Genomic DNA, 24,724 nt, shown 5'->3' on the forward strand with positions numbered 1-24,724 from the left:
TGACCCGCCTCTGACGGCAATCTAGAACTCGGATGCTGAGCGCAGGTAAACAAGAAAAGCACACAAATTAAGTTTTCATTTCCTGTTGCCCAGCGTGGAGCTACTGATCAGAGGGTGGCAATGCAGTCCAAAATCTAAAAAGAGTCCAGCATAGAACAGAAGGAGACTAGAAATCTTGATCACAGTATGGGAAACAAATCTGTTCTATCAAAGCTCAGTTATAGAAAATGAATGCAAGTGTTGAAAAAAAAATCTCCAGGCTACACAGTGCTGTGTGACAAGCATAACGGGAAGCCAGAGACTCAAATGGACGCTCATGGAGGAGGGGGTACTAGAGACTCCAGTATCCCACAGTCACAAGCAGTTCCAAAAGTATTTGCTATTCTTGGCTGATGCCAATGCCTGTAGGTCTCAAAACACATTGTCCGGCGGTGGTTCAGGAAAATAGCCCCAATTTACACCCCCCACGTGAAAAATCGTTTCGTGACTTTTCAATGCACTCCTATGTCTACTGAATGCTCGCTGTAGACGAGCCTGCAGCAGTGAAGCGACATATCGTCCTCTCCCTCCCCGGTGCAGATGGTGCAGTAGGACTGGTAAGGGTCCTTATCAACTGTGAGTGTCCAATGCTTGATAAACTGTGAATCCTCTGGCTGCCTGAAGGTGAGCTGCGGGGGGGGGGGGGGAGCGCCTGGGTAAAAGTAGGAATGATTCCTGGTCACTCCGGAAGTAGATGTAGAAGAATGGCTGAGAGCGGTCACAGTGGTGCACTGTGGGATACCGCCCGGAGGCCAATACCGTCGATTTGCGGCCACACTAACCTTAATCCGATATGGTAATACTGATTTTAGCGCTACTCCTCTCGTTGAGGAGGAGTACAGAAACTGATTTAAAGACCCCTTTATATCGATATAAAGGGCCTCGTAGTGTGGACGGGTACAGCGTTAAATTGGTTTAACGCTGCTAAAGTCGGTTTAAACACGTAGTGTAGACCAGGCCTATCATAAGCATAATATAATTACATTCAACATCCATGGGATGTTAAGGCACCAAACACTGACACAGTAATCCTGAACTTTTAGAAAGGGAGCTCTCAAGAAGAAGAGTACCTTAAAGAGTCTACAGTAAAAAGTAAAGGAAGCAAAATCCTTAAGTAGGATACATGTCACAACTAAGAAAACAGTAGTAGTCTCAGGAAGCATGCATACCTCTGAACAAAAAGGGAACCAGGAAAAGAACAAGTAAACCAGCATGGGTAAATGGCAAAGTTTTGTGAGGTTATTTGAGTCAAGCAGAAATCCTCCAAAATGTAGAAATTTAACTTTAGTGAAGCAAATAAGTGAGAGCATAAATTACAGCACCCGTTATGTAAGAATGGAAACTAGGAGGCCTAAGATGGATTTTTAAACAGCAAATACTAAAATGTAAAAACAAATTCTTTATGTATATTAGAAGCAGGAAGCCTGGAAAGAATTGGTGGTGCTATTGGATTACCAGGTTTAAAGGGAGCAATTAAGGTAAAGATATTACTGAAAAGTTAAATAACTTCTTTCCATCAGGCTTCACCACGGGGGATGTTAGGAAGATACCTATCTCAAAACTGCTCTTTTCTGGTAATGAAGTGATGTGCTATCGGAGTGATGTATTAAAAGTGGCTGTGCTGGGACAAACAGTTTTAAAAAGTGATGTCACTAGGCCCTGATGGTATCCATCCAAGTGTTCTGTAGGAGTTTAAGAATGAAATGGATGAGATGCTAATAAAATGTGCAGTCTTTCATTAAAAACTGATACTATACCAAAGAATTGGAAGATAGCAAATGTTATACCTATATTTTAAAAAAAAGATCTAGCGGTGATACACGAGAATTATAGACCAGAAAGCCTTACATCTGTATTGGGTAAACTGGTGTAATTATTATTCTATTTTAAATTATGAAACATCTGAAATATTATAAGGTCTAATCCTTTATTCAAAGAAAAATCATATCCTGCTAATCTCTTAGAATTTTTTGAATATGAATAAAAGAAAACTGCTCAACACAATTTACTTTGAATTTCAAAAGACTTTTGACAAGTCATCATTAGTAAAAGGCTACTAGAGAAATGATAGTCACAGAGTGGGAGGCCAAAGTGGTGGTTTAGATAAAAAAAAAAAAAAAAAAAAAAATAGGAAACCAATTTTCATCATGGCAGAAGGTTAACTAAGTCTGGTGTTTACAGTATTTATTAACATTTTGGAAAAGGTGGATGTGCAGTCAGGTAGAAAAAATTTGCAGATGAGTTACTCAGGTAAGTTGAGTCCAGAGAGGAACTTCAGCAAGGTAGGTGAATGGGGAAACACACTGTAAATGTGTTCTTGTAAATGCAAGTAATTACTCCTGGGGAAATTCTGTGCCAAAAACCTAAAAATTATGCAACAAAAATTAATTATTTTCACAATATTTTCAAATGTTGCAAACTTCTGCATATTTTACTTGTCAGAATAACACAATATAATCACCAGTTTCAATTATTTTTGGTCATTTATTTAAAAATACCTGTCAGCAAGTATGTCTGTAACAATACAGACAACAAAAAAGATTCCTTACTAGGCATATTAATACAGAACTTTGAGTAGTAATTTATTTAATCTACAGTATTTCTTGCACCTCTCAGATGCAGTGCAAAGGCTTGGGGGAGTTGGATAATGGAGGGTCTGAGGGAGAGGGAAGTAATTGCTGGGAAGGAGTCTGGGTGTGAACTTGGAGAGTTGTTGTGTATGAGTGGGAAAAGTATGGAACAGTTTTTTGGGGGGATGTGAGGAGGAATTGTTAGGGAGCTTCCCCCATGCAGACCCTGGCTGACCCCTAGCTTCTCCCAGTCAGTCAGGCACATCTGCTCCTGTCCCTATGTGTCCTTGCACCCCCTATCCATGTTTGTCCCTGCACTCCCATTCATACACCCATCTGTTCCTCTGTGGCCCTGCACCCTCTTCCCCGTTAAAAGATGAGTGATTAAAATAATTAAGGACATGGAAAAAGCTCTCATTAAGAGAAATTGAAAATACTGGCATTGTTTGTTTTAGAGAGGAGACAAATGTATACAAAAATGTGTGGGGCTAGGAAGGTGTATTAGGAACTTGTGTTATTCCTGTTTCCATAATAAAATAATGAGGACATTTAATGAAACTGAAAGGTGGTTAATTCAAACTTGATAGAAGGAAATACTTTTTCACAAAATGCATAATTAGACTATAGAATTCATTGCCATAGGATATAATTGAAGCCAAGAACTTAGCAAGTTTAAAGGGAATGTTGGTCATTTGGCTAACTAATATCCAGAATTACAGTAAAAATACTTAAATTAGTGATATACATAGAGACTGGCATAGGCCTGTATATAACTATTAACTGTTAGGAGGACTAGATATTAATCAGGTGGCAGGTTATTCCACATCTCCTGTGGGGTTTCTTGTACCTTCATCTGAAGTATCTGGGCAGGCCATGGAAAGAGACAAGATACTGGACTAGATGGACTACAGGTCTGAATTCTTATGACACTTTCTACATTCTCACCAAATGGAAGAAAAAAACACTGGCCACAACTATAAACATGCCCTCTCTCACACCTTGTTGTAGTTCTGACTTGTGTCAGTTAAAGTGAGAGGGAAACTAGATTTTTTTTTTTTTTTGATCTAAAAAGATAAGAGGAGGAAATCCACTCTCATTATGGATATGTATTTGCATGGTGTACTGCTGTCTTACCCAGAGTTATTCCAGGGGTTGATGAGAAAGCTCTGATATGGCTCCATTTTTTTTATTTTTATTTTCCAGGATATGCAAAGCGGCGATTAGCGACTGCTCCTCTACCTCCAGAACACTCATCTGTGGAGTCCTACGTGGCATCATGCTCTTCTCTCATTCTTGTTAACATCTACGTGCATTTACTGGGGGTGGAGGAAGCTGTGAGAGACCATTGTCTCAAATACCAGTAATGTGCAGATGATATCCAGGGCGTCATCTTTATCTTTGGTGTGGATAGTACCATCTCCCTACCTAGCTGAGATAAATGGTTGCATGAGAGGCAGTTGACTGAAGCTCAACCAGGGAAAGAGATGGGATGTTGATGGGCATAGTGAAATGGTTGTAAGACCTAGCATCCAGTATCAGTTTACCCTTCTGTGGTGGAAACTACCTCTAATTGGGGGAGATATAGCTCAGTGGTTTGAGCATTGGCCTGCTAAACCTAGGATTGTGAGTTCAGTCCTTGAGGGGGCCAGTTAGGGATTTGGGGCAAAAATCTGTACTTGGTCCTGCTAGTGAGGGCAGGGGGCTGGACTTGATGACCTTTCAAGGTCCCTTCCAGTTCTAGGAGATAGGTATATCTCTAATTATTATTATAATTTTTCAAATTGTTCTGCAGCTTATGGGTCCTCTTGGATTCTTTACAGATACTGGATAATGGATAATAATGGCCCCCCAAAAACATAACCTTGGCTACCTCCTGTGAAGTAGGAAGGAAAATTAGATCATCAGCCGTTGGCCTGTTGTGACTCTGGTGATCCTCTTTTAGGAGGTGCTCTGATACTGCAGTGATTGGCAGCATTGCAAGAACCTGGTGGAATATAGTTAAGAGCAATGTATTCTTATAGATCAATGGTTCTCAAACTTTTGTACTGGTGACTCCTTTCACATAGCAAGCCTCTGAGTGTGACCCCGTCCTTATAAATTAAAAACACTTTAATATATTTAACACCCTTATAAATGCTGGAGGCAAAGCGGGGTTTGGGATGGAGGCTGACAGCTTGCGACCCACCCGTGTAATAACTTCATGACCCATTGAGGAGTCCCAACCCCCAGTTTGAGAACCCTTGTTATAGATGGATCGTTGGTCTAACTCAGTATGGCCTTTCTTATGCTCTGAAGAATAAGATAACAAAGAGGAAGCTTATAAAGTGATGTGGAGGAATAGTAAAGGTGAGACTATGAGGCAAGTAGAGAGAGAATTTCAAATTTGAGGAAGAGAAAGCAAGAAGATAGAAAACACAAAAGGTACACACAAAGAAAGAGAAACTTAGCTCCCAGAGACCATGCTGCTTAATTTGGGAAAACATTGCGTCTGGGAAGGCCACATGAGGCATGTGGAAGCAGAAAGATAGCTCTGGGAGGTTCTAAGTACCTGAGTTAAGGCACACAAAAAAATAGCCTGACACAGTTTATAAATTTGACCCTTATTAGATTTGCCATTGCAATACACTGTTCTGCCATGTTTTTGCGGTGAATTCTGACGTGGTTCTTAACAAGTCATTTTCACTAAAGACAGAAAAGAAGAGATTACTGAAAGTACAAGGAAAGCCTTATTTGAAACTTCATTGACTGGTTTAAAAATCTCTGCAAGAATTATCCCTTCCAACATTACCATTAGGAGACACTCTGAATAGCAGATACAGTTTCAAAATTGATTGGGCAAAATAACTTCTTACCAACATTTTTGCACATGTTCCCCTGGCTTGTGAGTTTAGTACCTTGTGCACAGCAGTGTCACTGCAGCCTTAAATGTTTGTGTGGGGGAAGAAGTTGGTTAAGGAACAGTGACTCCAGAAGTTGAGACAGAGTAACCCTGTTCATCTCCTGTCTCTTTGCCTTGCCTTTGCCATCCTTGTTCTGTTAGATGGCTTTTAAAATTCAACAACTTTGTGTTCATTTTGTTGTTAGACCTGTTGTCCCTTCTGGTGGATTCTGGCTCTGTTTCTGTCTCTTGCCCACTCTATGCCTAGTTATGGTTGTCAGCTTCTGAGCTGTGATATATCACTTCAGTTGCCAGTCGTGAAGCTGACTAGGACTAGAAACAAACACAAACATTTTAAAACATCTAATGTGTTGTATCATTTTTGTGCTTACCAAAAAAGTGTGCTACTTCATCATCCTTTGCCAGTACTGCATTTTAAGAATTGTACAAAGCCAAATGATGATTTTCCTGAAATAATTTTATCATGCAAATATCAAAAGTCTTTAAACATCAGTCATGTCCACCCATACTATTTTTGGTCTATTGTGAAATCTGATTTAGAAATTTTTTGCTTTTAGGTAATCAAAGTAGCTTTCATTTATGGATTATTTTTTAGTGCACTGAGTACAATAACAGTTGCCCTGTCCTTCTGCTCCCACCTCTGAAACTTCCTAAGCAGTTAACTTGATAAGATGACTCATTTTCATTGACTAGAATCATTTTTAAAACAAATTCCATCTGCAGAGGTTTAGTATCAGTCAGATAAATTGGATGCGTATAAAATGGTGGGGCATCCTAAATTGGAAAACTGATCACTCGCAAACATTCTAGTTACTCTAGAACCTTCTGTTGAAGGGACGTGTTTCCTGCATTCAATAGGTGGAAGAGAAAAAAGACATGAGATTACCTGAGACGTGTAAGTCAGGCTAAGTTCCTTCGACTGCAGTGTCAGTTAATACTGATTAATCTGTTTCTAGGGAGAATAGGAATAGGTCTAGTAGGAGCTTCTATCCCCAAACCATGAGAGAAATTCAAGGTATAGTAGCATCTCAGAGTTATGAACATCAGAGGTATGAACTGACCAGTTAACCACACATCTCATTTGGAACCAGAAATACATAATCAGGCAGCAGCAGAGACACCGCCCCAGAAAAAAACCAAATACAGTATGGTACTGTGTTAAAACTTAAACTTCTAAAAAAAAAAAAAAAAAAAAGGAAAGCAACTTTTTTCTTCTCTATAGTGAAGTTTCAAAGCAGTATTATGTCAATGTTCAGTTTTAAACTTTTGAAAGAACCACCATAATATTTTGTTCAGAGTTACGAACATTTTAGAGTTACAAACAACCTCCATTCCCAAGGTGTTCGTAACTCTTGAGGTTCTGCTGTATGTGTTAGATGTGGTCTGGCAGGGCTAGATGATTAATTTGGCTAAATATTTGTGCAAGGATTCTGTCTCTTTCAGTGTCACAATATAGATGTTTGGAGCAAGTGCATGGAAATAGGACCTGTGCAGTTGGTCATAGGCAGTATTTGACCCATACTTGGGTATGTTTATTTCCTTTTTTGGGCTACCCAAAAAGAATGAGTAGCCTTAGACCTAAAATCTTCCCAACAGAGTGCAAGTGCAAATTTTCAGGGAATCCCTGAAGATTATAACCAACTCTCCATGGGAATTTTCTGATTTTTCTGGTTTTCTGATAGATTTGGCAGAGCACTAATGAGTGAGTGGCAGAGGTTCCCAAGATTCTTCTGTCAAAAAAACATTAGAAGAGTGCTATATCTTAGCCTAGCAACTGCTCTAAGTGTATTCATGGGCACGTTAATTCTCAATAGGAGCAAGCAATGAATAGTTACCCCTCAGTGAATCTCCTTTTAATGAGAGAGTTGACAACAATAGCTAGTTAAACAATGAAATGCTTAAATGCCCATGGATTTGATTAATGCAAGCAAAGGCATTTCATGATCTACAGAGGCTGCGCCACCTAAGTGGGTTCATAAACCAGGAAAATTGAATATTTTTCTGAGAAAAAAGGTCAAAGAGTGCTAAACACAGATTTTTGTTTGACTGAAATTAATTGAATACGAAATGTAATGAAAGACCTAAGACAGTGTCTATCATATACTTCACCATTGGCAAGATTACATATTCAGAGCATTAGAAATATTCCCTCACTGGAAGAGCAGACATTTTAAACAACCTGGACAGGGCAGTATTGATAAGCTTAGAAACCATTCAGAAAATGGTGGCTAACAAATACTAGAGATAGGAACAAGAAAAATCAGCATTGATGGACGTGGATAATCATGAGGCACTGTGACCGGGTGCCTGGATGGGCCATCCTGAGAATGTTGTACTCAGGGAAGACTGCAAGGACTAGAGCGGACAATCCCCCAAACTGGTGTTTTATTCTATACTTCTGTAATACTACACTGGTTACCAAGAAGCCAAATACAGTCCCTTTTAAGCATTCCAGCCCTTGACTCCCATCTAGACAGCCAAGTTTAATATAGTGAAAGATTATTGAAAACCTGATTTACCATATGTGAGGTCCACCAATCCAAAAGGACCGGACAGTTATCACCGGGTCAATATGAGTTTCAGATCTTACCAATAATCACGCAGATGCCAATCCTTTAGTAACTAAAAGACTAAAGGCTTAATAATAAAAGGAAAAAGAAAGAGGAGAGTTGCTGTGGTTAAAAGATCTGTGTGTATATATATATATATGTAAAGTCTTTAGGTCAGTTTCATAGCAGAGATGGTGAGGCTACTGATTTGTAAAAGTCTTTCTGGAATCAGTTTTGAGAGTTATAGTCCAATAGGCAGTCCAAGTATAGTCTGTTCAAGTTCTTCCATGAGAATTCCAGGCTAATCCAAGGTAAACCTGGAGACTTCACTGTTAAAGTTTAAGCAGACCTGAGATGAAAAAGATCAAGCCTGAAGCTTCCTTTATTATTCTGTAGCAAGCTGATAAGCCTCTTGTCACAGCAGGACTTTCCCCCGAGGAAGAATAGATGGTGCAGATAGTTGCTTTGAAGCTCATCTTCTATTTCCTATGCATACATAGTTAAACTAGTTGCATTCATTCACATAAAGCAGGGGCTACCAACCTTCCTGGACTACTGTACCCCTTTCAGGAGTCTGATTTGTGTTGCGGATCCCCAAGTTTCACGTCACTTTAAAATTATTCGCTTATAAAATCAGACACCAAAATACAAAGGTGTCACAGCACACTGTTACTGAAAAATTGCTTACTTTCTCATTTTTACCATATAATTATAAAGTAAATCAATTGGAATATAAATATTGTACTTAGATTTCAGTGTGTAATATATAGAGCAGTATAAACCAGTCATTGTCTTATGAAATGTTAGTTTGTACTGGCTTCTCTAGTGCTTTTTATGTAGACTGTTGTAAAACTAAGAAAATATTTAGATGAGTTGATGTTCCCCTGGAAGACCTCTGCCTACCTCCAGGGGTACGTGTACCCTTGGCTGAGAACCACTGACATAAAGCAATTAACTGGTACTTCATTATAGCATAGATAATCAAGTTGAAGACAATATAGATAATATTATTAGTTTCCTGCAGTATCTTACATCTTTGAGGTTAATTGAACTATCTGCATGCGTAATATAAGGCTATTAAGACATGAAAGAGAATTAGCATCTACGAGCTAACCTGGTTACATTAACTTCTAACAAGATATAGGTAAACACAGACAAATACACTTTGCATCTGCCATTGATTTCTATTACTACAAATAAATGGGTTAATGATCCTGTTCTAGTACATCTCTTTGAAATTCACATGCAAGAAAATTGTCTTGATTACATTTTAATGCCTTTTGTTGAGGAGTTGTCATACCCAACTTAACCAGTCTATTGGTGTCACATGTACAAAGAACTGGGACATTAGAGACCCAACCTTGTTCAGGCTTTTAGATGCTGCTACCATGTAAATGTTACATAATAACTAGAGGACAGCAAGAAAAATCTGAAGTGTAGAGGTGTTTGTTTATTTTACATTCAGCTGCAGGTGTTTAACAAATAGTTTAGGCTCAAGGTATGCTAAAGAGCACTTTAACTTTAAGATTACATTCAGGAGATTCAGTTGGAGGCATGTCTGATGTACAAGCCTTGGGAAATGACATTTGATTTACATCTCAAACTTATGAAAGAAGCAGCAAAATCCTTTTTGTGAGGACAAGATAAATTCTCAGACACCAAGAAAGAAAGAGAGAAGAATACAAATTTGGATGATTTAGGATCTCTTATTAAAGATAACCTTTCCAGTAAAATATTGGCAATTATTGCACATTTTATGATTCTGTTCAAATAAAAGGCTAAGTGGACATTTACATTGCAGAAGGATGTCGTGCACTGGCCCCATTTTAAGTTGGAATTATGCTTTATAAACCAAGTATCAGAGGGGTAGCTGTGTTAGTCTGGATCTGTAAAAGCAGCAAAGAGTCCAGTGGCACCTTATAGACTAACAGACGTACTGGAGCATTAGCTTTCGTGGGTGAATACCCACTTCGTTGGATGCATCCAACGAAGTGGGTATTGACCCACGAAAGCTCATGCTCCAGTACGTCTGTTAGTCTATAAGGTGCCACTGGACTCTTTACTGCTTTATAAATCGTGGTGTTTGAATATTTACATGGTTGAACATTTGCTTAAATGAAACTCTTGTCTTTGAATAACACCCATGCCACAGTTCACAGTGTCAACGATGTGGCACATGCATTTTCTATCGAACTTCATAGATATTTTGACTGTCTTGCAGAGTATATGATGCAAATGCATGCAATATGGTCATATTTGCTACACAATTTTTTGGGTAACAGTGATGCACTAGAGGGTAGACTTAAAACTAAAAATAATTTTTTTAGTATGTGAAGACTTAGGGCTGCTGGATCAGGTGTGTAGAGGAGGCTGCTGCAGTATTAATTTGACATTTGTCCTGCAGTGTTAGTATATAGCTAAATGGGTAAAAATCACATGCACTTCTACAGGACTAGCAGACTTTCTAGGAAAGGGAGAAGTAAAGCTGTGGATGTGTTTCAAAGCATGAGTAAGGTTGATGAGGCAAATGGATTCAGAAGGTCACCACAAACACGGAAGAAGGAAATTCTTTTTAAAGATGAATGCAAAAAGGTGCCAAAATGTTTGTAGCCGACTTTTATTTGATGTCTGAGGAAATCAAGAAACTTTTTCAAACATTTTTAATTTACTTTTTCCTTTTCTTTTCTTTCTCTTTGAAGATTATAGGTGACTAGGCGTGAGTTCTCTGATGTCATGATCCAGAAAGTGAAACCTGTCTGTGAGAAGAGATTTTTATTCAGGCTGTTCTTAAAGCTCTATTTTAACATCGTCTAGTTAACTCAAGAAACACTTGGGAGTCAATGTCTTTGTAAACAAGTCAACACCATTGGCTTCCTTTTTAATTAAAGGCTGAGAGAATTCTCAGCCTGCATCTAAGACTCCTTAAGTTCTTCAGCAAAACCAAAGATCACCAGACATGACATTCCCAAAACAACCAGAAAAGGCATTCAAGCTGCCTCTTTTCATATAATGAAGCAAAATCACCACAAATCGATTTATTTAACATCTAATAGGGCACAGGAGTTTAACTCTGAATATAAATATTATTTTATAGGTGAGGAAAAAGACTGTTTGTTTAAAATTAAGCCAAAACCTTTCCAGCTATTAATATATAACTTTATTTCCATGAATTAATTTCTTAATGTCCCCTTAAATACAATAGCTTCAGATTAGTGACCTCTCAATGAGAAATATAATTCAGCAAGGAGTTATAAGGTCTCCTCTTCCTTTCAAAGCTCAATAAAAGCTAAAAAATTTAGAGACTCATATTGGGTTTGTCAAGGATGTTTGAATACTCAATGTCTTTGCACCCAAATGAACTTTAAGACCTATGAGTTGCCCCTTGGTCAGGTGCCTTAGTTTAGCTTCCTTCTGACGCATGAGCCTGAAAAGATGTAGGGTATATCTATATGGCACCAACAAAACAAAACCACCCTGTGGTAGGTTGCACTATGGCTAAAAATAGCAGTGTAGAGGTTCCCGCTTGAGCAGTAAAGATCCAGCACGAGGGGAAGGTCTTGGATTCCAAGGTCCAGCCTAACCAGGAAGATATACATTGCTCTTTTTAGTACCATAGCGCATGCCCTGTGAGACCAAGTCGGTTGGGCTCTAAAACTAACTGCCCTTTTTGGTTGTGTGTTTGATTTTATTTTTTTTTAATTTTTGTCATGTAGACATACCCATAATGGTCTGCTCTAATACAGCAGTGTGTATGTGTGTGTGTGCGCCTTATAGTTCATCATCAAAGCAAAGCAAAGCATGCATGGTTTCTTCTCCTTGTATTTTCTTACTAAAACCTTTATATAGTTTAATCTTTACAATGCCTGTGTCTTCCAAGATGTTTTCCCCCACCTCCGTGCGTAATATTTCTGTAACTTCACTCCTCCTATTTGGTATGATCACTCTGATCATCGAACTCAGAATTATTGGGACACCATGCAGTTCTACGATAAAAACAATACCTAAAAACAAACTAGAGGATTTTGTGTTCAGAGGTGGATATCCTAAGAAATCTCACTGTCAGGAAGTTTTCCTTCACCTGTAGTCCATTGTATCGCCTTAAAGAATTCTTCTTCATCCTTGGTATTTACCCTGTTTCAGGTATTTCGAAGAGATGTACTAGACCAGCAATCATTAACCCATTTATTTGTAATAATAGAAATCAATGGTAGATGCGAAGTGTATTTGTCTGTGTTTTACCTACTGTGGAAATCAGAGAAAAGCAATAAAACTTAGGCATTTAAAGGACATTTAAATATGATTGTCATATTTCCAAACACATGGAACAAAAACCAAGGGTAAGAGGGGTGGCCTTGGAATATGCTTCAAACCTTAGAAAAAATATCTGATGGTTAAAAGACTGTTGGGGCCAAATAAGATGACAACGGTTATAATAAAACACAGCTCTTAGATAGCGCTTTTATCAGTAGGTATTAAAGCACTTTATAAAGGCAGTAAGTATAATTAGTTGTGAGGGTAACAGTTAATTGTGACCGACTACTTAACAGCATATTAACAATAACAGGAAATAATAGGTTGAAGAATATTTAGATATTCAAGTCAGCAATGACAGGTGAAATGTATCCTAAATTATTTAAAGAATTTTCTGATGCAATTTCTGAAACGTTAGCAATTATCTTGTAGAATTCATGGAGGAGGGGTGATGATCCAGAGGACTGGAGAAGGAGAAACATAATACCGATCTTTAAAAAGGAGTGAAAGGTGGTCCTGGGGATTATAGACAAGTCATCTTCACTTCAATACCCAGAAATATACTCGTACAAATTATTAAACAATCAATTTTTAAGCACCTAGAGGAAAATGACATGCTAAGTAATAGCCTACATAGATTTATCAAGAATGAATCATGTCAGACCCACTTAATTTCCTTCTTTGACAGAATAACTGATCTAGTGGATTGGGGAAGCAGTAGATGTGATTTACCTTGACTTGTAAGACTTTAGACACAGTCCCATGAGACATTCTCATAAGCGAAGTGGGGAAATTTGATCGTGAAATTAATATAAGGTGGGTGCACAATTGGTTGAAAAACTGTACTCAGGTAGTTAGCAATGCATCACTGTTAAATTTGGAGGATATACCAAGTGAGGTCCTGCGAGGGTCTTTCCTGGGTCTAGTATTCACGATTTTCATTAACATATTGAGTGATGAAGTAGAGAGTACATTTATGAAATTTGCAGATGACATCTAACTTTGGAGGACAGGGTTAGAATTGAAAATGATCTTGATAAACTTGAGAGTTGGTCTGAAATCCAATAAGATGAAATTCAATAAAGATAAGTGCAAAGTATTACAGCTTGGAAGGAAAAATTAAATGCACAAATACAAAAAGGGGAGCAACTGTTTAGGCAGTAGTACTGCAGGAGAGGATCTGGAGGTTATAGTAGATCACAGATTAAATATCAGGCAATATGATGCATTTACAAAAAAGACAATACATGCTGGGATGTATTAACAGGAGTGTTGTTTGTCAAACATAGGAGGTAATTGTTCTGCTCTACTCGGCACTGGTGTGGCCTCAGTGGAGTACTGTGTCCAGTTCTGGGCACAACACTTTAGGAAAGATGTGGACTAATCAGAGTTCCAGAGGAGAGAGACAAAAATGGTAGAAGTTTTAGAAAATCTGACCTATGAGGAAAGGTTTTGAAAAAGCTGAGCATGTTGAGTCTTGAGCAAAGAAGACTAGGAGAACCTGATAAGTCTTCACCATCCTCTTTGTAACAGCCCTTAACATATTTGATCAATGGTTTTGCATGTTCACTGCAGGTTGGTCATTAGTCATTATTTGGTCGTTTAAAGATGTAGGGTATATCTATATGGCACCAACAAAACAAAACCACCCTGCAGTAGGTTTACTTGTTTATACTCTTGGCCTTCTCAATATCCCCTGGCAACGAGTTAAACGGGTTGACTATATTGTATAAAGAAGTACTTCCTTATGTTTTTTTAAACTTGCTGACTTTTAATCAGGTGACCCTTAGTTATTGTGTTACGTGAAGGGGTAAATACAATTTTCTATTCACTTTCTCCATACCATTTGTGACTTTGTAGACTTCTATCAGATCTGCCCTTAGTCATCTCAGAATAGCGCAGTACACAGCACAATGCAATTGTAAGTTAAGTGAGTCTCTTCCTTTAACATATCGTGTGTGGTGTTCCAATTTTTCTAGCACAGTGACTAGAGTTCTACGGTTACTTCCTAACCTGTAAAGTTTATTTTAACAGGCTGTGCTCCCAGACAGCTTTCTCTTAGTTCAGAATCTAGAGATCTGTTCAAATTTGATTCATCTTAAGTGGTATAACATGGGGAATGTCATTCAGATTTTAATTTTAGTTTTAAATCCAGCATACTATTGCCAAAACTTTACGTACAGGCTGTTTTTTGTAAGATTGGTAATATTTGGTTCCCTTTCTTTTGCTGCAGAGTGAGCCGTCAGAGAACAAAATTACTACACTGTTCTTAGAGCAGAGCTTATCTCATCAGATGCTGGTCCACAAACAGTGAAAGTAAATGATGCAGAGCCCTGTTGGGTTGTGCTCCATAAGAAATACAGAGAAGAAAACGCTTGCCATTGTGAAGGAATTAAAACATTAGTTCAAGCCATCTTACTTCCATCCTCTGACAGTGTTAAATGTGGAGTTACAGAAACATTTTTTAAATGGTAATTATTAGTACCCCTCTTCATCTGAACAGGGCAGAATGACTCCCATATACTGGTCAAGAATGGCGTAAGTTTGAAGGTAGCCGGATCCAACAAATTTCAGACACCCCTAAAATTTTACCATTTAGCCTAATGTGTCCCCTCTCCCCACAAACACACTCTTCTTCCAACCTACTAGACACACACTTGTCGTCTTCCCACTCTTGACCCCTCGATTTTTCTCCCTCGTGATGCAACCCAGCCTACCTCAGCAGGTACGTCTGGCACCATTCAAGTGTTGGGTAGGCATACCCATGCCAGCTTTACTGTAGCTAGCACAGCTAAAACCAGCAGGGATGATGCCGAGGCCTGGGTTCCCATGTTGGCTAGCCATGCATTATAACAGGAGGACCATCCTGTGGTGCCATGTCTTGACTGGTAACTTTACTTGTGCTAACTAAATTAATGTTTTTTCAGGTATACCTACCCAACCTGAAATCACACCTTCAGTTGCCATGTAGACAGCCTGTTAAACTCGGTCCTCTGCAGCCATGTGGCCCAGGATGCTACTTTAAATATTAGTGTCCAGCTCAGATTCAATGACAGCTAGGTGGATTAAACACAGTGGCTCCACATTGGCACTGTTATACTAAAGTATTTGCCTTTTGGCTTAATTTCTTAGAAGAAAAGCTTTACAAAAGTTATATGTAGATGTTTTTCTGCTATAAATATGCAGTCTACATACATTATAAAACATTATTGGAAAAACATCAACAATATGGAGCTTTATGAAGCTTAACTGTCATAAGGGCCCTGTGGACTCCTTTGTGCAATGGGTCCAGTTTCTGTGAAGATGTTAACTTTTTGTATCTCCATGAAATACTCTTCATTCCTGTCCTTTCCATCCCTGAACACACACAACTTTGACTCACAGTTGAAAATACGCAGTAAAGTACAACTGCAGTAACTATAATCGGCTTCAGTGAGCAGCTCATTGTCTCGATTCCACTGTCTTCTGCTGCTGCTCTATGCACTAGGCAACCTAGCTGCCCAGTCTGCACTACACACACATAGTTCCACCACACCGCCCCATGAATTATCTGTGCAATTCATACATTTTATCACTAGTACTATAGATGATTAGGATAGATGCTCTCGTGCCTTATGATGCATGTGGGAACCAGTGTTGCCATCTTTCAATGGAGATGGACTCTTCAGATGGGTTGTTTCCATAACTAACTTTTTTTTTAAAAATGTGGCTAGGTAGTTAGCCTAACACACAACCGTATTCAATATGTTCAGAGCAGCCCATACCGTGTATGGGGGTCCCTCATTTACCACCCCAGGGATGCACCTGGTAGTTTACGATGCTCCAGGAATAGTGTAAGCATATGGGAATGTACAAGGTCAGTTTTCACAACCAGCTTACCTCTGGCCTTCTTGCTTTCTGGTTCAACCATTCATATTAGTGTGGTATATGAATGAAGTTCTGTGAGAACGATGAATAAATTAAGAATGGATTTTAAATGTGTTGTGAAGTATATGTAAACTAAGAACTGCATCAATATGTCTTGTAGCTCCTGGGCCTGCTGGCTCAGGACATTAAATGTTGAGATGTCATAAAAATGGCAGGACATCAATAGGTTATTTCTAAATAGTAGCAGGTGCTCACAGAGCATACTAAGAATTTACTTTCTAGTTACTTTTGTAACTTTTAGGAGTTTTATAATTCAGTCCTGTTTCCTCAAAGAGCTAACTCCTCAACAAGGGCTATTCAGAGTGACCATGAATTTCAGCCTTCAGAAAAAATGTGAGATACTTCTCTAAGCCAACTTTCCTGCATTAAAAAAAGACATTCTCTCTGCCTGGGAAACAGAGTGATTGAAGAACTAAGTGCTTGATCCTGAAAGGTGCTGACCACTCTGGTCTAATCCAGCAGAACACCTAAACATATCCTTAGCTTTAATCAAATGGAACTTGCTCACATGCTTAAAGTGTTTTATGCTCAAATATTTTGGTGGCTCAGGCCCATAGTGCTCAGCACCTTTCAGAATTGATTCCTGAGATTGTATTTGTTTGTTCTAAAATGGGTGCTCAAGTACTACAGTGATGTGGACTAGCTCTTCCAAGAAAACCAAATGGGAGCAGTGCCTGATATTCAAAATGAAGATAAATAATGGCAAACTACAAATGGACTAAAAAAAAAATCAATAAATGCTAGAGATAATCTTGATACTCTCCGTTGTCTGTATTTAAAGCAGATATTTGCCCCCCAAAACAGGTGATTCTGCACATCTAACGTGAGACATCTCTGTACTAGACTGGGTATAAGTTATGTAACTGATCTAGTGCCTTTGCAATAAAACCGATACTTTCACACAAACTACATATTTTGAACTCCTTTATATTAACCTGAATATCAAGGCATTTGTTTTAAAGACTCTTATTAGCTTGTTAAAGAATATAAATGAAATGGTAAAGAAATAAACTCCATAATGCAAATCTTGGATACATGACAATACAAGTGGCAAAGGAAGAAACAATGTGTCAATAAAAGAAGTAGCGTAGACCAGTGGTTCCCAAATGGGTTTGTGATTTCAACCCCTGGGGATTAATGAAATGTTACAGGGGATTCTCAGGAAAAAGTTCCCTAATGGCGGACAGAGTTGTTCCTAGGGATCCCAGGCAGCATGGGGCCAGCAGCCCAGAGCCCCTTGACTTCCAAGAGCTAAGTAGATCAAAACAAGCATATCTATCACACTGAAGAGTTTTAAACTTCAAGACTCCTTATAAGAAATGGAAAGGGAGGTGGATATTTTTTGCTGTTTTTAAAATTAAATAGGCAGCTAGTATTGTTTTTAAAATTATTATGAAGAACAAGTTTAAGCTTTGTTGTAATGTGCGTTGTTTTCCTAGACTACTCAAGACCTGAATGCTTGTGTAGGAGGAACTCTTTTTGAGTTGTCTTCTTAAATACCTTCATGCTGTTTCACATCTGATACTCCTTGATGAAACATAGGTGCCTTGTTTTATAACAGGCTTATTCAAAGTGATACAAGCTATGAAAGTGAGATCTTGGAAGAGAATTGCCATTTTCATAATGTAATAAAAATACTGTAATGATAATTAATAAATAGTGTGTAATAAGCATGTCATAACACATTTTATATTTCCAAGATCACTGCTTTTATAATTTATACTCGGGTAAAGGAGAAAATTCCTGGAAATATTCATTTTTAGGAGGAGGTTCGCGAGACTTGACGTTTTACTGAAAGGGTTTCACAGGTTGTTAAAGTTTGGGAACCACTGGTATAGACAAAGTGCAGTTGGATTCAGTCAGCAGTACTCTTGTTAAGTGTAGCCGGTGTAAGAAAACATCAGGAAAAATCATAAAATCTCTCATTTTATACATCTTACTACTGTTAAAATTGGTAAGGGTATACCTGCACTTAATGCTACAATGGCCCCACTGTAGCATTTCAGTGTAGACGCTACCCACATTGACAGAAAGGAGTCTCTTATGAGCATAGGTAACCCACTTCCCCAAGAGGTAGGTAGGTCAGTGGAAGAATTCTTCCGTTGACTTAGTGCTATCGACACTGGGGGTTAGGTCGGCTTAACTAAGCGGTTCAAGGGTGTGTATTTTTCACACCCTCCAATGACATAGTTAAGGCAACTCCAGTTTTGTAGTGTAGACCAGACCTGTGTGTGCATGTGTAGTGAAGTGACTAGGGCAAAATGCTTTTAGAAAATACACTGAAGTTGTGTACAACCAAATTATTACAAGTAAACATACATGATCACGTGTTAAAAACAAGTTGATCCCTGTGGTTCTTGGACAACAAATCACAAATTTTATGGAATCTCCGACATAAATAAATAAATAAGGATTACTTTGAGGGTTCTGTGGCATTGCATTACTAATAGTCTATTATATTAAAATAACGAATGCTCTGAATTGTCTATAGCTTATTAAAATGGTGATACACAGGGGTTTTGCCACTTGATGGTGCCAGGTTGATTTATAAATTACAGATGATTTAGTAAGTGGTAGTGTCCCTATGGGTGCACTATTCTAGGAGTCTTCATGTCCCTGCACCTCAGATCTGAAATTTTTCGTAGCAGGCAGTGTCTGTTTGGCTCTCACATGCACTCTCCCCATCTTGTGCTGTGCTCCGTTGCTATATAGCGCTGTGTGGGTAAACTGTCCTCAGTTGTTTCTCAATTGCCCTTGGCCTGAGACTGAGCCTTAGGAGAGCCTGTTGACAGAGATTCTACGCAGTGTTTTTCTTAATTTTTCCTTAGTAGTAATAGAACTTCACTTAGTGTTAGTACTTCCTTCTTTTCTTTTCATTTAATAAATATATATTTATATATATTTTATTTTCCTTGTAGAATAGTTATCTCCTTAGTATAAATTAGATTTCCCTAGCTCTTTCTGTGCAGGAAGTAACCCTTGTAAAGGGTATTCCTAGTTACCCCATGTCAGGAAGCCATTTCTGTCAGCGACAGTCATTCCTGCTGCATTTACTGCCCTCTCCAGTGCAACATCAAGGATCTGCAACCTATCCTGGTGGACAGGAAGGAATCTCTTATCAGCATAGTAGAGATTGTCTCAAAGTAAAATCTGGAACCAGAAGGAGCCATGAACTGAAATTAAGACTGCTCATGATGGAAAGCTCACTTTGACCAACCCCGACTCTGGGCACGGGACCCACTCCGGACAGCGGTCCCTATCAAGACTGATCCTGTCTACATCTTCGGATCAACACCCTCCAGTGGCTTCAAAGAGGAAATCCTCAGATTCCTCTCAGGAAGTCTTGAAAAAACAGACCACAAGTTCCTGAGCAGGGAATTGGCCAAGAGAAAGAGGTCCCTGGCACAGTCTATAACCTGTGTACTAATTGACCCATGACTAGGTACCTGTAAGGCTGCAAGATCCTCCTTTACCAGTACCATGGGTAAGCCCAAAGATCCTAAGAGGGTGGCTCAGGCAGAATGGTACTGTTGGGGGGAAAGGAGTGATGAAGACAAACCCAGTTCCTCTAAAATGGCAACGATGGAATCTTCTAGACAATCAGTACTGCATACCCCAGCATCACAAAAGGCTGTGGTGACACCTGGTGGCCATTCCTCTCAATTCAGAGAGCCTCTGGTACCAACAACTCTCTCCACTTCAACAGCACCTACTCAACTGACCTCAGTGGGTACTGATAGTTTTTCGAGTACCACAGGAATTTTGGTTCCCCAAAGACTTGATGGTCTCAGATACCTGAATCACCCTTACTTGGCACTGACATAACCATGGTATGGGTTATGCCTAGCTCCCTGGACTTCCATGCAGTACCAAGACATTCTACACCACCTTCCATGATGTGCTTCACCTGTCAAGTAACGATGAGGAAGATGATGGGGATGACCTATACTCAGTGTCATTCCAAGGTTCTACCTTACAACACCAGGGAGCTAGCTAGGTGGAAAGTCGTGCATTTTCAATCTATCCTCAGAGTAAACGTGACCCACCCAGTTGGTATGGACAGCCTCGACTGCCTCCACCCGTACCCTTTCTCACCACCTCAGTGGCCATATTGGAATCCACAGGTGGCATATAAACAACAGTTTTTGAGGAACTCTAGAGCTTGAGGAGAGCAATTTCCTTCAGCTTCAATAGTCAGACCACCTGATCCTCAAGAGGAGACCTTGGGTGACCAACATTTCCTCATCATCTCCTGATAAGGTGGTCATGCCTCCCCCACCAACTACAGCAGACAACTTCAAGCAATTTCAAGACCTCTTTAATAGGTAGCAGTTTAAGAATCCTGCTTAATGAAGTCATAGTTACAGTGCAAACTATTTGACATCATCAGCAAAGAGTCCAGTCCCCATCAATGAGGCACTGCTTAATTGGGCAAAAACTATGTGGCAGACATCATCCACAATACCCTCAACATGCAAAAGGGTAGACAAAAATATTGTGTCATCTAAAGATGGGGACTTTTTTATTTTCTCATCATCCCCTAATTCACTGGTCATTGATGCCGTTAATGAGCATGGCAGGCAGCATCACGCTAAAATGACACCATACAGTAAGGACTGGAAATAACTGGATTTATTTGGATGTAATACAATTTAAGATCGCTAGCTATCAAGCCCTTATGCCAAAACACAATCATACCAGTTATTCAAAATTAAATGCCTTTATTGAACACCTCCTGTCAGATCAGAAAGAGCAATTCCCAGTGATCATTGCTGAGGGGTCAGCTCCTTATGAGGACAGCAATGGAGGCTTCTCTAGTTCCTGCTAATACAGCTGCTCATTGCATCTCCACAGCAGTTGTCATGAGGAGAGCATCTTGGCTTCATCTCTCCACCTTTCCAAAGGAAGTGTAAGCCACAGTGGAGGACCTCCCTTTTGAGGTATCTTAAATTTTTTGCAGAAGGAATGGATGAATCCCTCCACATATTAAAAGATTCTAGGGCTGTACTATGTTTTCTGGGTATTTTCATGGCTGCCCAAGAAAGAAGACTCAGTAAGTACCAGATGGCACAGAGATCCTGCCCTACACACTTTTCTCCTCCTCAGAGACATTATGATCCTGAAAGGAAGAGGTATAGATTACAAAATCAACAACCAAATGCCCTACAATCATTCACACTACAACCTTCTGCATCCAAAAAACAATTTTGATGTGTTGGTCGAAGCCCCAAGTTACCACCCCAAGTCTCATCTGCTCCAATAATCTGAACATCTTCACCAGTTCGGCAACTGTTGTGATGTAACACCCCATATTCTTCATAGAAATATGGTGAAGATACAAATATGGCCTAAGATATATTTTATGCAAGATGGGTCTTGTAAGGTATAGTTGGAAAGGTTATGATTTATTGACTGTGATTTATCCAATATGTATGCATGTATCATTTTGTATCTAAAGTTAGGAATATCGACTATGTAACAATTACAATTGTGTGTGTATTTGAGAGACACCCACCAGACGACAGGCCATCAGCTTTGATGGGCCATTAGGAAGAAACTGTAAGACTTTAAAGATACTACTCTCTCTCTCCTTCCTGAGAGGAGTCCTGTGACATAGCTGTGACACTACTAGGTCAAGTGGTCTTGTCACCTGGTACTAAACATTATCTTGGACTTCTATCAATTTTCTACTAAAAGGAGGAGGAGGTCAAGATTGGGGAACAAAAGATTCCTGCCTTACATAAATCTTATTTAAGGCTGGGGAGTGAGGCAAACAGGACTCTTCTCCGTTGCGTTCCTGCCCAGGAAGAAGGAGTGCTGAAAGTACCCAAAGAGACAAAGGAACTAAGCTGAAGGAAAGGCAAGGGCTCAGTCCAGACTGAGACAGAAGAATCTAGTCTGTAAGGAGAAATAACTGGAAATCTAAACTAAAGAAACTCTTCATCCTACTTAAAATCAACATTTAGGGTGAGAAATTACACTTTGAATCCTGTTTCTTTAGTGAATCAAGTTTAGTTTGCATGTTTTGTTTTATTTGCTTAGTAATCTGCTTTGTTTTGTTTGCGATCCTTTATAATTACTTAGAATCTGTCTTTTATAGTTAATAAATGTGTTTTGCTTCTTAAACTCGGTTTGTGCAATTTCTAACTGGGAGGGCAAGAAGCTGTGCATTTCTCTTTACATTGAGGGAGAGGGTGAATTTTTATGAGCTTGTGCTGTGCACATCTTTCTATATTACGCAAAACAATATTATCTTGGGTGTACTTTCCAGAGGGAAGCTTCACTTGAGTGCTGGGCGATTTCCTAGCTAAACCTTCCCATGGAGAGCTGTTTACAGACTGTGGGATTTTACCTGTATGTGTGTGCTGCCAGAGACTGGGGAGTCTGATTCAGCAAAACAGGGAGAGGGAGCCCAGGCTAGTGGAGCAGGCAGGCTCAGTGAAATCCCAGTACATCAGGTGGCATCCCAGAAGTGGGGTCCAACCTGTCACAACGGCCTTGCTCCTTTTTATCAAAACTGGGAGAGTATAACCTCAGACAAGTTGGGTACTAGAGATGATCGTCAAGAAATAGTCAATCCGTTTTACCTCTCTCTCCCCTACTCCCTCATCCTCCCTCCCCGTCCCTCTTTGTGGATCTTTCTCACAAGCACCTTTTATGTTAAGAAATGAACCACCTCCTAAAACTAGGTGCTATAGAACCAGTTCCCACCCAACACAGAGGGAAGAGGTTCTATTCCAAATACTTCCTTATACAGAAAAAGAACAGTGGTTGGAGACTCCTTCTGGATTTAAGGGCACTGAACAGATTTGTAAAAATATGTTTCAAGATGGTTACCTTGGCATCAATAATCTCATCTCTGGACCCGAGGAACTGGTTCTTGGCCCTCGACCTACAAAATGTTTACTTTGATAAAAGAATCCACCCATCCAAGAGGAGGTTCCTAAGATTCACTCAGGGTCAAGATCATTTTCTATATAAAGTGCTCCCATTTGGTCTATCGTTGGCATCAAAGGTATTTTCAGAGGTTGTTTCTATGGTCGTGGCATACCTTCGCAAACAAGGCATTATGATATTTCTGTATCGAGACAATTGCTTGCTCAAACCACGTACCTTCACCAACACCTTGCAAGAGATACAAAAGCCTATAGATCTGTTCCTACAACTAAATACCCAAAAGTCCACTTTGACTCCTAGTGCAACAGCTGGAATTCTTATGAGCCAACTTAGATGCACTTACACAATTTAGGGAAAATGGTCCCATCTCAAATCCACACTATGTGTCAACTTCTTAGAACTCACAGGAGTCTTCTCACACGTCCTACCAATGATCAGAGATGAACATGTAAAGATTGAGAGACAAAATTGCATGTATGTTCTACATAAGCCACCAGGGAGGAACAGGATCACATTCCCTGTGTGCCAAGACAGTGAAAATATGAAACTGATGCATTAATCACCAGATCGGCATCACAGCAACCAACTTACAGAAGACTACAGAGGATATTCTGAGATTTTCCCAAGATCCAAAGTGATATTTGAGAGAAAGAAAAGGCCAGAGTTGTTGTTGTAGTTCCAACGAAGCCAAGGCAGACATGATTGCCATACCTTTTGCAGCTGGCAGTCTGTCCATCAATCGGTTTCTGCTCCATTTTTCATCTTTTTTCTCAAGATGCAGTCCAGAGCCATCACCCAATCTGCAAATTCTCCAGCTCCAAGGATGGCTCCTCATTGGTTCCAAAGATTAGAAACGAACTGTTCTGAGGATAGGTTTCAGAGGGGTAGCCATTTTAGTCTGTATCAGTAAAAACAACGAGGAGTCCTTGTGGCACCTTAGAGACTAACGTATTTATTTGGGCATAAGCTTTCGTGTGAAGGAAGTACTGTTACATAGCAGAAAAATAGCTGCTGTCACACATACATTCAAAAATGGAAGAGATTCCAAACCTGATGTGACGCAAGACAGTTTACTTCTACATCCTCTCCGTTACTGGAAATCAGACCTATCTCTAAGCTCAGTAAAGCTACATCTCACAGTCATTAATAATTTCTGCTGGAAGATAGATGGTCATTCGGTGTTTGCTCATCCTACAATGAAAAGATTTTTTAAAGTATGGGTAGCCTTTACCTTTGAATCAGAGATCTTACACCAGTATGGGACCTTAATCTTGTCTTAAACTGTGCAATAAGGTCAGCCTTTGAGCCTATGGCCACTTGCTCACTTCTGTGCCTCTCTGTGAAAACTGCATTCCTCGTGGCTATCATGTCTGCTCAGAGAGAGGGGGGCCCTAATGGTATATCCCCTCTCTTTGATTTTTTTCAAGGACAAGGCCATATTGTGGCCACACCCCAAATTCCTACCAAAATACCTTCAGCCTTCCGCGTAAATCAACTTACCTTCCAGCATTCTTTCCCAAACTACACTGGGATAAAAGGGAGGCAACACTACACACACTCAACATTAGAAGAGTGTTAGCCTTCTATTTGGA

The 24,724-nt window shown here is 39.5% G+C and overlaps 1 protein-coding gene across 6 annotated transcripts in view; it reads left to right on the forward strand.

Moving 5' to 3' along the window:
- RSF1 (remodeling and spacing factor 1) overlaps nt 1-24,724 on the forward strand; it is a 161,557-nt gene that overhangs the window by 21,444 nt on the left and 115,389 nt on the right. Inside the window, exon 1 of one of the 6 annotated variants that reach the window (XM_075061799.1) lies at nt 14,544-14,779. The exons of the other annotated variants lie outside the window; for them this stretch is intronic. The gene's annotated coding sequence lies outside the window, so the exon portion shown is untranslated. Of the gene's footprint in view, nt 1-14,543; nt 14,780-24,724 lie in introns of those variants that run through there. 6 annotated transcript variants of the gene reach the window in all.

Source organism: Chelonoidis abingdonii, chromosome 1, assembly GCF_003597395.2.
Source record: "Chelonoidis abingdonii isolate Lonesome George chromosome 1, CheloAbing_2.0, whole genome shotgun sequence".
Taxonomy (NCBI): Eukaryota; Metazoa; Chordata; order Testudines; family Testudinidae; genus Chelonoidis; species Chelonoidis abingdonii.